Below are 14,165 nucleotides of genomic sequence, written 5' to 3'. Positions count from 1 at the left end.
TCTTCTTCAAGTGGTTAAACTTCTTCCGAGGAACCAAGCTCTGATACTAATTGTTGGAATCCAAGAACACTGAGAGAGGGGGGTGAATCAGTGTTCTATCGATAATGACATTTTTGAAATTATTGCATATTAACCAGTTAACAATAAATTAAATTAAATTGCACACTGAAGAGGGGAAAAACTAGCAAGGTGGATTGAGGTGGTTAGTGCACAAACAAAACACTAAAAGATATTAAAACATGAAACATGCATAAAACCACATAAAAACATGAAGACAAATCTTATACCTTGCTATTTTTACCTCTCCCTCGGATTGAGATCGATGAAGTGGATGATGAGGATGCACCCTTGATGCTCCACTTGATGTGATGCTTGCTTGATTTGGATGTGGAATGCTCTCCAAGTGCTCAACAAGGTAAGTGTATTTGATAGGATTGGATTTGAGTGATGGATTAAAGATGGATAGATGTGGTAGAGGATTATGAAGAAAGAGAGGAGAAAATAGAAGCATGACAATGCATGAGAAGTGGATGATTTGTGAGGAGAATAAACTCCAATTTATAGATTGGAAAATGCCAATAGAGGGCCAAGATTGATTTGATCATGAAGAGTTGAGATTGATTTTAGATAGAAGGCATGGATCAAGGGTGCCTTGGGAAAATAAACAAGAATATTAAATTCCTTGGGAAAAAGGGGGGAGAAATTTGAATTTCAAACATCAAGAATTAAAAATTCCAAAATCAAAGAAATTTGAATTTCTTTGATTAAGGTAAAAACAAGTTTTTGATTAAGGTAAAAACAAATTTTGAAGGGAATTTCTTTGAGAGGATCGATGTTTTTGATTAAGGTAAAAACAAGTTTTGAAGGGGCCTTCGAAACCCTTTACAATTCGAGCTTAACAGAAAAAGCAACAAGAAACAAAAAGGAACAGGCCAATGAAAAGCCAATAGAAAACCAAAGAAAACTAGCTAAAGCCCCACAAAGCCAGCAAAACCGGCCAGACCCAAGAAGAAAAACTAATTGATTTTTTTCAGGGCATTATCCAGGGTGTTGCTAATCCCATGCAGTTCTTTGATGTTATCCTTGAGATTTGGGAGATCCTTAGCAGAAGCAGCCACAACTTTCTTGACACTCACCTAAGTCCTCTTGGAAGCACCACCAATCGGAGTAGCTTCACCACTACCAATCTGGATAGTCTCATCATCCATGTCAAGTTCCACCACCAGCTTAGGAGAGCTGGTATGATCGAAGACCTTAGCAATATCCTCCAAATTTTTAGAGATAGCTAACAGGATATTTGGGATAATACCCATCAAATTTTTCATGGCCTCTCTCCCTTCTTCCAACAATTTAACCTTCTCCTCCATATCCTGCTTCCATTTTATCTGCTCCCTGCTGTCATTCTCCTTCTTCTCATCCGTATTTTTCCCCTTTTTTTTCCAGGTTCTTCAAGAGTTCATAGGTCCATCTGTCATATTCCAGTCTCACCTCGATAAGTTTTTTGAGGTTATCCAGGAATAACCCATTATTTTCCTTGTCCTCACTTAAACTTTCCTTAGTCATATTCTTCTCAGGTTCCTTGTTCCTTTCTCTCTTGGAATTCACATCTATTTCCTCATTATCCTTGTAATCCACATCCTCCATAGGATGGTTGTTGTCCTTTCTAGGGCATTCGTTGTGGATAGGGCTTTCATTGTCAGACTCATTATCACCACTTTCCTCCTCAATACCCACCTTCTCATCTTTCCAGCTGTCATCACCATCAGAATCATCCATCTCCATTTCACTGCCTTCTTTTTCAATTTCCTTTGTTTTCATCCCAGGGGCATTCTTTCTTTTTTTTCTAGAAGATGCCTTCTCCTTGCCGGAGTCGCCTCCCTCCATCTTTCTCTTCCCTGGGGAGGCAGATAACCTCTTGTTTTCTAGTAGGGTGAGGGTTTTCTAGTGCTCATAGATGAGCAACAAGATCCCACAATGGAGAACTGGACTAGAGGGATTCTTACTATGTTTATTGAGGGACTTGGAAAGGGACCTGGAAAGGTAGTAGGGTAGGGAAACCTTTTTGTCATGTCTGAAATGGTTTAAAAGAACAAAGTGGTAGGTGTGGGCCTTGGAGAAATGACCCTCAACTGTGATATATTCCATTATAGTGTTCAAAACCTAGCCCCCGATTTTCTTGATATTAGCAGCTTGATAGTAACCTCTTGTGGCTTTGCCAATTCTATCCCTCTCTTTTTCCTTCCGCGGGAATAGATTAACTGCGTTGTTGGAGACTTTAAGGTCTCTAAAAAAAATTAAGCCCAGAATGGGGCATGCCAGTCACAGTAGCTATGAGGCACGCATCCAGCTTGAACTTAACTCCATAGATTTTAAAGGAACCATTACACCAATTTTTAGAAATTTTGGTAATGGCGAGATTTACCCTACCTTTATCATAATCCGCAAGCTTCTCCATAAAGCTTGTGAGGGATCCTTTTTTCCAGTTTTGCCCACACCTTCGGCATCACTTTCCATGTTGATGGATTATCAGGTTCCTCCCTCCTTAAATCTCCTCCCATCTTCAAATTTGGATTATCAGCTTTGTTCCTCTATAGACTCAACACTCCTTTCCTATAGTTACTCGATATTTTGAATTGGGTGACCCACAAATCATGCAACGTATTATAAGAAATGGTTGGGGATCTGTCACTCTGCCAGGTAATAATTACCTTTCCATCAAGGCAAGAATTATTCATATGCTTTGTCATGATTATGCGGTCCTTCCCTTCCCATATATATGTCCCTTCTAAGGAGCTCTTTAATGTTTATGTTGACATCTTCCCCATTCCAAATCATTTGGGAATTAGAATTAACCCCTAGGTTTGCCAGACAATCCGCCACCGTATTTTTTTCTCTAAAGGCATGTTAAATTATAATATCTTTAAAACTAGCAATAATTTCCCTAGCTTACAAGATAATATTTTCAATTGACCATGATGGCTCTGAATCCCCCTTTAGACACTTAATAATATTAAGTGAGTCTCCTTCGAGCCATAATTCATCATGATTAAGATTCTTGGCTATAATTAAGGTGTTTAGGGCATCCGAGGCTTTGGCAAAATGACTTGTTTGACTCCCCAAAGGACCAGCCACCGCCACTAAGCAATTTCCAGCAAAATTCCTAACAATGCCCCCATATCTAGCTTTAACTGGATTCCCCTTAGAGGCCCCATCAAATTTAGCCTTAATCCACCCCTGAGGAGGAAAACACCAAAAGAGACCTTCTCTTCCCTTTTCCTTGCTAGAGGTAGTAGTGGAGAGGTTCCACCTATCTTTGAAGTCATCTTTAGCAACTGGTCCATAATCAATGCCATAGATACATTCAAATATACTCCTGTAAATTTTATCCGCCACCACTTTAGGAGTAGCACTTTTATCCTTGAAAATCCTATTGTTGCGCTCTTTCTAAATATTCCAGATAACATTCGGAAGAGTAAGTCTCCAAGTCTCCATAGTCTTAGAATTAGAATTGGGGCAGTGCCATTGCTGCCAAGTTTCCCCTAGGGAGTTTGGGAAAACCCAGCTCAAGTTCCACCTACTTAAGATGATTTTCCATATATCCTGACTAAAGGTACACTGATTAAGAATATGGCAGGTAGTCTCTTCTTCCCTGCAACAAAGAGAACACCTATTAGGAAAAGCAAAACCTCTCTTTTGAAGGTTGTCCAGGGTTAAAACCTTGTTTTGGATGAAAATCCAAAAAAAAAGATTTACTTTAGGAACTAACTTCTTGTTCCAGACTTTAGCCCAAATAGGAATTTCATCCACAGATTCATTATGGATAGCCACAGCTGAGGAGACAAAGTATTTCCCATCTGTGGTTTCCCTCCATATCAGTCTATCATCTTTGTTGTCTCTAGGAACTATAGCGAAGAGAGCAATCTGAAGGAACTTAAGCCCCAGACACTGCTGGCTGAAATCAATCCAATTCTTGTTTCTCCAATAGTCTCTGGCTAGCTCCCCAAACCTGCTTTTGAACCAATCTTTCCATTCATTAATGATTGGAACATCCTCCAGAGGCTTGTCCAATATCCACCTATCTTCCCAAAATCTTATTCTCCTACCATCCCCAAGGTTCCAACTTCGTCCAGCAGCAACCCAACTTTTAGCAGATTGAACAGCATTCCATATAGCCAAACCTTCAATAATAAAAGAATCATCTGAGAATTCTTCCTCAAAAGGTTTCATATAGTGATATTTGTTATTCCAGATGGAGTTCCATTCTCTTTCCTCCCCTTTCATTCTCCAAATTTGTTTGGCTAATAAAGCCTTATTCATGGAACTAATATTCCTTAAACCTAATCCACCTGAGGCCTTAGGAGAACAAATTTTATTCCAAGCAATTAGGGGAATTCTGTTTTTGACTTCCACCCCCAACCAAAGAAACTTTTTTTGGATTCTTTCAATAGCTTCCACAAATTTTTTGGGTATTTTGAACAAACTGAGAGCATAGACAGGTAGGTTTTGGAGAGTGGCTTTAAGAAGAGTAACTTTTCCCACTTGAATAAGGACAACCCCTTTCCAACCAGTAGGTTTTGAGTTAAATCTATCCACTAGCTTATTCCAGAAAGAATCCTCAAGCTTAATACACAGAGGAAGCCCCAAATAAGAAGAGCGAAGCTTAGAGATATTGCAACCAAGAATTCTTTCAATCCTCAATTTCCTTTGAATAGGGGTGTTAATGAAGAACAAAGAACTTTTATCCCAATTAATTTTTTGCCTCGAGGCAGATTCATAAGTATTCAACACCTTCTTCATGTTTTTTAGCTTCTAAGATGGAAGCTTCCCCCATAGTAATAGAATCATCAACAAACTATTCATGGGAGCAAGTGACATTGGATGAAGATGGTTTCAAACCCTTAAGATTGCCATCTTCCACATTTTTAAGAATAAATCTACCCAGACATTCAGCTAAAATGGTAAACAAGATACGAGAAATGGGGCCCCCCTGTCTAAGTCCTCTAAAACTTTTGAAGAAACTAGACAAGGAACCATTGACAATAATAGCAGAAGAGGAGATTTCCATAAGTTGAAAGCAAAGTTGAATAACTTTTTCACCAAAATCAAACGCTTTCATGATCCTTAGGAGAAACTTCCAGTTCACTCTATCAAAAGCTTTAGCCATGTCTAACTTCAGGAAGAAACCCTTTTTATTCACCACTTTCAAGGAGTGGATATTTTCATGAATAGATATGATGGAATCCAGAATCTATCTATCGAGGACAAAGCCATTCTGCTGGACAGAGATAATTCTTGGAAGAATTTCTAGCAACCTGGAAGTCAGAACCTTGGACAAAATCTTGTACACAGAGTTGCATAGACTAATGGGTCTAAACTTATTGAGAGAGTTAGCACTTGGGATCTTCAGAATAAGGACAATGAAGGTAGCATTCAGTTCCTTTAGGAGCCTTCTAGAGCCAAAGAATTCCTTAACACCATTGCAGATGTCTACCTCCACGATGTGCCAAAAATTTTGGAAGAAAAACATAGGAAAACCATCCGGTCCTGGGGATTTATCTCCCTCAAAAGAAAACACCACCTTTTTGATTTCCTGATTTGAGGGAATACGGGATAAAAAGTTATTATCATCAACAGTCAGGGTAGAAGGAATAACTTGCAAGAGGATGTTTTGATTACTGATATCTAGGTTATCCACTTCTCCCAACAGGGTACTAAAATACTCCATAGCTTCCTTTCTAATATCATTATCCTCCGTTAAGATCCCTTTATTACAGGATAATCTGGAAATCCTATTAGCTGCCTTATGCTTAAGAGTTGTTAAGTGAAAGAACCGGGTATTTTTATCACCTTCCTTCAAGAACAAGGCTCTAGATTTTTGTCTCTAGAATGTCTCTTCATTAGAAATAATGGTGTGGTATTTAGACAAAAGGATATTTTCTGCCACCTTGAGTTCTTCAGACAACCCAATCTCTTGAATTCTATCCTGAACATCTTTAATTTCAGTTTTAATTTGAATTTTACTCTTGAAAATGTCCCCAAAAATCTCTTTGTTCCAGATTTTGATTTTGGCTTTTAAAATGTTGAGCTTTTTTGCTATTCTAAAGAGAGTCGTACCCTCAACCTCAAAACTCCACCACTCAGTGATATAAGCTTCCAAAGAGGGGCGGGGTAGCCACACTTTTTCAAATCTGAAAGGGAAGTTTCTTTTAGCTGAAAAAGAGTTAGCAGCCAAAGAGATAGGATAATGGTCTGACACAATTTTGATAACAGAAGCAAGGGAGCAGCTATACTTGGTTAACCACTCAGGAGAAATTAAGGTTCTATCTAACTTTACTTGGATCAGGTCAGCTCCAATTCTTCTATTAGTCCATGTGTATTTAATGCCCTAAAGATCCACATCCATAAGAGCTTGATCATTGATGAACTCCATAAGGTCTTGTTTCCCATCAAGCTACAAGGGGAGACCTCCCATATTCTCTTCCTCTTTTAGCGGAGTGTTGAAATCTCCCATTATAATCCAGTTTTGATCAGCAAACTTAAGTCTATCATCAGCAAGGCTTCTCAAATATTTTACTCTCTCGGTTTTGGTGTTAGGCGCGTACACATTAGTTAACACCCACACAAAGTTATCCTTAATATGCTCAAGTTGTACTGAGTTCCTATTGAGAGCAGAGATAATTACCTTACCTTTGATGGTTTTTTGGTTCCAAAAAATCGCAGTTCCTCCAGAAGCTCCCTCCGAGCCAGATCCTATGACACCATTATTCTTAAAAATTCTAATCTTTTCCACTTTTTCCTTGGACATCTTGGTTTCCTGAATGAGGACCACATCGAGTTTATGATCTCTTATGATGTTTTGTAACACATCTTGCTTATGAGGGGTATTCAACCCTCTGATATTATAGGATATTATCTTCATACTTTAACCGAGGATAGGCTGACTCGATGGAACACTATGTTCCATCAACATAGTTCTTCCAGCTTTCCTGTTCCCTTTGATGTTTTAGAGATGGCCTTCCTTGCTTTTTGTTCTAGCTTCCAACATCTGCCTTTTTCTTATTCTTCCTTCTAGTTGAAATCCCTCCATTGAGATCCTCCTTATTCATTTTTCCTTCTTTCGAGTCGAGAATCTAGAGATTCCCTTCCAAGATATCCACAACCATACTATGAGATGGGGTTTTACATAGAGGAGGCTTTGGGCTGCCATTAGTTAAAAGCAATAAAGGCTCAATATTAGAAGAGTTACACTCTTGAGCTTCATTATAGTTTTCCTCTACTGATTTTGAGAGAGAAGAAATAGGGACAACTTCATTGGGGCTTGCCTCTTCCTTCTTCTGACTGATGGATCCAACAACCTGGACCTCTAGGTTGTATTTGTTGTTCAACTCTGTACCTTGCTCCCCTTCTTTAGAACTCTCTTTTTGGTTATTAGAGCAGACACAATCTTCTTTTTCATTATTACTATTCTCATCCTTCTTGACTTCATTTACTAGTTCTGTTACATCCTTATTTTGATCAGACTCAGCAGATGAGTCTCCTTTTTTATCAATCGTTTGCCAAGTCTTTTTATACTTGGCATTGTTGTCAGTCTTGCTTTCCTTACTCTTCTTAAGTGGACAAGATTTTGCCCAATGTACCTATTTCTTGCAATGGAAACAGGCAAATGAAAGTGATTCATATTCAATGGCTTGGGTCCATTTTCCTAGTTTTGAAATGATATCTATAGATTGGGGCATATCAATCATTTGATTTATGTATATATAGATGCGAGCAAAGACCAACCTTGATTTAGTCACCATCATCCGATCAATCGAAAGAAGTCCACCAAAAGAGTTTGCAATACCCTTGAAGACTTCCTCATTCCATAATTCCAATGGGAGACCCGGGAGGCGAGTCCAGACTGGCGCAGAAACAAAGAAGGAATCATCAATTAAAGAGCCAAAGTTGACTTGTCGAACATCCATGGGCCTTCACATAGAGCCTTATTCATATCTTCTTTAAAGTTAAAATCAAAGGAAAAAAATCCCTAGGTAGCACTGCCACATCCACTTGACCTTTTAAAATCCATTTCCTCCTTATGAAATTCCTAACAACATCAATGTTAGGCCTAAAGACAAAAAATTGTCCCACTAAGGTCATGGTTAAACCTGCAACAGTTAGATCTACTAGTTTATCCGGAACACAAATAGCAACCAGCCTTGAAACTGGATCTGAGGTATTTTTAACTTCTGGGAGCCCAGATTTAGCTAGCGGCTTCACTCCAAAGAGCGGAGACCATTTTTTACCTTTACCTCTGTCATGTGGGACCCTAGTTGTGGAATCTTTGTCCTCCCCCAATTTGACTATCTCCTTGTCCTCTTCTGACCCTTGAGATGCCTGTCCTCTTGCCTGGTTGCCAAATCCGACCCTTGAAAAACTGCTTTCCCCAAGAAATCCACCTTCCTTAGAATGTCCGCCATTCCCAGTTTTGAAATCTGGAATTCCCACTCCTTTTCACTCCAATCCCCCCCTTTGCTCAATGTTGATGTGACATGAGTGGGAATTAAAAATTGATGGATAATGATAAGCATGATTATGAGAGATTATAGAAGGATTAATTAGGTTGGGTGGGATTAGGAAAAGTGATTTGTAGGAATCACATGACTAGGTTAATTAATTAGAATTAATTAACTAAGTGGGGTTTAGAGGAAATAATTATTGAGATGACTTTAGAAGAATATGAGAATAATTAATTAATTTGATAAATTAATTATTGGATGATAGTGATATAATTAATTAAATTAGATTTAATTGATTCTAAGAGGAATGAGGACAACACAATTAAATTAATTAATTATGTTGATAGGCTTAAATTAATTAAATATTAATTTTAGGTGTCTACACATACACCAAATAACACATAAAGAGGCAACCACATAACACCAATATTTATATGTGGAAAAACCTACAAAGGGAAAAACCATGGTGGGGATAATACCCACAATATCTATATACTTGATCAAGGTATACAAATATTACATGATGGGGATTGCACATGCAATCATGCCAACCACCTAGAGCTCATAACTCAAACACAAAATGAGAAGTCACATTGACTTACAAAACATTACAAGGTAATTACAAAGTCAAATGAACTTATAAGATACATCAGACCATGCTGGATAAGTTTGGGTTCATTCTTTGATAACCTTCACAATGTACTGATTTGTTGATGCTCTATTCTGCCCTGTTCTACTACCGGTTATGCTATGCACGTTAAACTACACATAAACTCTTCTAATCACTGACCAAAATGCATACCGATAATCTCTGTATAACTTGCAACCAAAAAATTTGCATTCCAAAACTCTATTCATCAATTGCTAAAAGGATCTCGTTAAATATCCTTTTAACTTCCAACATGGCGGCTTCAATGAAAAAGATATAAACTTGTCAGTTTTTGGATCATAATGAAACTCAAACATAATCCAAACGATTATGTCGGCCTACACACGTTACCATAAAATCTATTAAATAAATGATCGGAGCCATAAGATCTCCTAGTCAGGTCCTATCCATTATCGGGATCAGAACCTAGCCGGGTGTGAAGAAAAATGAATATCGGTTAAGTATAATGAATGTCAGTTAACCCAAACAAGAAATATGTACACCTAAGGATGAGTTCCAATCACCTAAAGAAGAGTTTCCATCAATGAGAACCCTAAAAGCCATTAACCCTTAGCAAATGAGTGTTAATTGCCAACAATTCGAAGGTATACTTTTCCATCATTTATTTCAAGCATTTATAGTATTTCATTCAAGGTTGATTCCAAACCAGGGTTTGACTTAGGAAAACCCCTATTCCCAACCCCTTTCTTCTTTATGTGTGCAAGAAGAAGGAGCACAACTATACTTCTGAAATTAAATTTTATTTGTAGAGACAAAAAAACTCTTTCTGACATGAGGAATGTTTGAGGGACTAAGTTGGGGGAACCTCTGTCCAGACACATGGTCCTTGCAACTTTTTCTTGATTTCACAGAGAATCTCTGAATCATCTCAAACTTCTTAGATCTAGGTGCATGACTGAATCCCAAATCTGTAGCTCACTACTTTTGCCTATTTTATCTTCAATTTCAGCACTTTACTTATTCAACTTACAAAAGAGGGCTAAACTCATTCCAATTTCAACCATTCTACTTAGTATTAAGTCCTTGTATCGTTTTAGGATTGGATCTAGTAGATTTAACCCCTATTTTGAATGTAAAGTTTCCCCAAGTGAAAAATAAGCTTAGTAAATTCCCTCTTCTTTCAAGTGGTGAATTGGCTAAGCTCCCAAATTTCCACTTTATATATATATATATATATATATATATATATGTGTGTGTGTGTGTGTGTGTGTGTGTGTGTGTGTGTGTGTGTATATATATATATATGTATGTATGTATGTGTATATACATATGTGTATATATATATATGTGTTATATATATATATATGTATATATATGTATATGTATATGTATATGTATATGTATGTATATGTATATATGTATATATATGCAAATATATGTATATGTATATGTATATGCATGTATATGTTGTTGGCAATTTGGAGGAATTGATTATGTGTTGCATTGATGTTTTGTCATTATGTCAACACTAGCTGCTTTGGCTGTTTAGTGGTATCTGGTTGGTCCCGGTAGGATGTTTGGTTTTTGGTTGGTATGATCATGTTGATTTGGTATACTTTGGTATGACTTGGCTTATGGTATTGGCTTAGATTTGCTATTCATGCTATTCAGTTATATGTTTAGTTAGTTGGTATTGATCTAGTGATCAAATGCTATCTTGTATGCTAGTAAGCCTGGTTTATTAATCTGGTGAGGATTTCACCAACAGAGCTTTGTTGAAGATATTTTGATACTATGTATAAGTGGTGTTGGTGCGGCTTCTAGAAGAGTTTCAAGATGCTGATGGTGATTGTTTTCAAGCCTTGATTGATTGGGATCATTGCTTTAGTGTTTGTGGACCTAAATTGGGTCCGGTGCTATCTAGGTTATGGAACAACTTAATGTAACGTGTTGATTGCACTCCTCAATGTGTTTTCAAGATGATTTGTGGGTTGGATAATATTTGTTTGGTTTCAGCCCGACATGTTTTATAATTATGTAATTGGTTTATTGTCTGGGTGGCCAACCTAATTGTTTAAGGTCTAGGGTTTGTATATATATGTGTACGATCTTATTGTAGATCAATGGTATGCAAGTCAATAATGTAATAATCATTCATGCAAAGGATTTGGTCGATCATAGGTGATATATTTAAGTTTATGCAAGAGGTTTAAGTCTTCTAGTATTGAGCTTAACCAGAACTGTACTTAGGCATAGGAGATGCTATTATTGCAATTCATTATTCCTTTCAAATTGTAGTCAGTGAGACTCTTTGTGTAATGAGTAGTGTGCTCTAGGCTGTTGGCCTTCCTATAAGTGAAGGCCCCTCAATTTGTAATCACATACTTACTGCAAAAGTATTATCTGACTATGGGTAGGCTTTCCATCGTGGTTTTTCCCTTTACCGGGTTTTCCACATACAAATCTTTGTGTCATGTGGATGGTATCTATCACTAATGATGATATACTGATTATTGAGGTCTTTGTTGATGATATCATTTTTGGAGGTGAGGATAAGTTGTGCATGGAATTTTCTAACAATGTGGAGAATGAATTTGAAATGTCTATGATTGGAGGTCTGCTATATTTGACTCTGACTAGAGTGGATATAATGAATGTAGTTTGCACTGCATCAAGATATCAAAGTGATCCTAGAGAAAATCATGAGAGTGTGGTAAAAAGGATTTTTAGGTACTTACAAGGAACATTTGAATATGGTTTGTGGTATCCTAAAGATGATGACTTTACTTTATGTACATATACAGATTCAGATTCGGCAAGTGACGTTGATGACTGAAAGAGTACTTTCGGTGGATTTTTATTTCTTGGAAATAAACTTATTTCATGGATCAACAAGAAACAATAATGTACTTCTTTATCCATTGCTGAAGCTAAGTATGTTGCTGCTACTACTAATTGTACACAAGTTCTATGGATGAAGCAAATATTGAAGGACATAAAAGTGCATTGCAATGAACTGATAGTTATTCACTGTGGTAACTCTACTGTGATAGACATATCAAAGAATCTGGTATTCCACTCTAAGAGAAAGCACATATCTATCAAGTATAACTTTTTGAAAGAAAAGGTGGAAGAAAATGAAGTTAGATTGGTTTATGTGAACACTAAAGAGTAGATTGCAGACATCTTCACTAAACCTTTGCCTAAAGAATCATTTGAGTGCCTTAGAGATAGATTAGGGGTTTCTTCCCCTCTGATATAAACTTGATTGATGCTATTTGGCATCAGTCCGATATGCATTATCAGAGCTATTATTCATTCCGGATTGATGTAGTGATACGACTACTCTGGGGGAGTAGTTAGTCTTGTGATTCAGTGGTTTATGATTTGGCTTTGATATTTATGTCATATCCTTGGCATTGATGTCAAAGGGGGAGAAATATTCATGTGAAAAACTTAAGGAGTTATATAAATTAGGGGGAGAAATTTGAAGAACTTAACTAAGATATCATCTAGATGGAGAGTATGGATTAGAACTTCATTGCTATATTCTTGTGTACTTCATTGCTATATTCTTGTGTGGGAGATTTGTTTGGCATTTATTGCCACTTGGATGTTTTTCACATCTAGTGTTGCCATCAATTATAAAGGGGGAGATTGTTGTAAATTTGGAGGAATTGATTATGTGTTGCATTGATGTTTTGTCATTAACGTCAACACTAGCTGCTTTGGTTTTTTACCAATATCTGGTTGGTCTTGGTAGGATGTTTGGTTTCTAGTTGGTATGATCATGTTGATCCAGTATACTTCGATATGCTTTGGCTTAGATTTTCTATTCATGCTATTCATATATATGTTGAGTCAGTTGGTATTGATCTAGTGATCGAATGCTATCTTGTATGCTGGTAAGCCTGGTTTATTGATCTAGTGAATGTTTCACCAGCAGAGCTTTGTTGAAGATATTTTGATACTATGCATAAGTGGTGTTGGTGTGGCTTCTAGAAGAGTTTCGGGATGCTGATGGTGATCGCGTTCGAGCCTTGACTAATTGGGATCATTTCTTTAGCATGTGTGGACCTAAATTGGGTCTGGTGCTATCTAGGTTATGGACCGGATTAATGTAGCATATTCATTGGACTCCTCAATGTGTTTTTGGGATGATTTATGGGTTGGATAATATTTGTTTGGTGTTAGGTCGACATGTTTTATAATTATGTGATTGGATTATTGTTTAGGTGGCTGACCTAATTGTTTAATGTCTAGGGTTTGTATATATGTGTGTATGATCTCATTGTAGATCAATGGTATTCAAGTGAATAATATAATAATCATTCATGTAGAGGATTTGGTCGATCATAGGTGATCGAGTTGGATTTATGCAAGAGGTTTAAGTCCTTTGATACTGAGCTTAACTGGAACTGTACTCAAACATAGGAGATGCTATTATTATAGTTCATTCTTCCTGTTGGATTGTAGTATGGATTTCTTATGTAGTTAGTGAGATTATTTGTGTAATGAGTAGTGTGCTCTAGGCTATTGGCCTTCCTACAAGTGTAGGCCTCTCAACTTGTAATCACATACTTACTACAATAGTATTATCTGACTGTGGGTAGGCTTCCCACCGTGGTTTTTCCCTTTACCGGGTTTTCCACATACAAATGTTTTTATCATGTGGATGGTATCTACTCTCTAATTGTTGCTTGTGATTAATTGCTATATCTGTAATTCTGGTGATTGGTTTATCTATTCTGGTATTGATCTTATGTGTTCCGGTAATAAAGTTTTAAATTCTTAAGGTTCTAGTAATCTAGCGACAACCGATTCACCCCCCCCACCTCTTAGTTGTCCTCTAGTTATTTGCACTATCTAACATATGTATATGTATATGTATATGTATATGTGTATATATATACATATATACATATGTACAAATGTTTACACATATACATATACATATGCGTGTGTGTTTGTGTGTGTGTGTATGTATATATATGTATATGTATATGTATATGTATATGTATATGTATGTGTATATTTCTATATGTGTGTGTGTATAT

Source organism: Cryptomeria japonica, chromosome 4 (assembly GCF_030272615.1).
Source record: "Cryptomeria japonica chromosome 4, Sugi_1.0, whole genome shotgun sequence".
In the NCBI taxonomy this organism is placed as follows: Eukaryota; Viridiplantae; Streptophyta; class Pinopsida; order Cupressales; family Cupressaceae; genus Cryptomeria; species Cryptomeria japonica.
Note: the sequence above shows the minus strand (reverse complement) of the source record.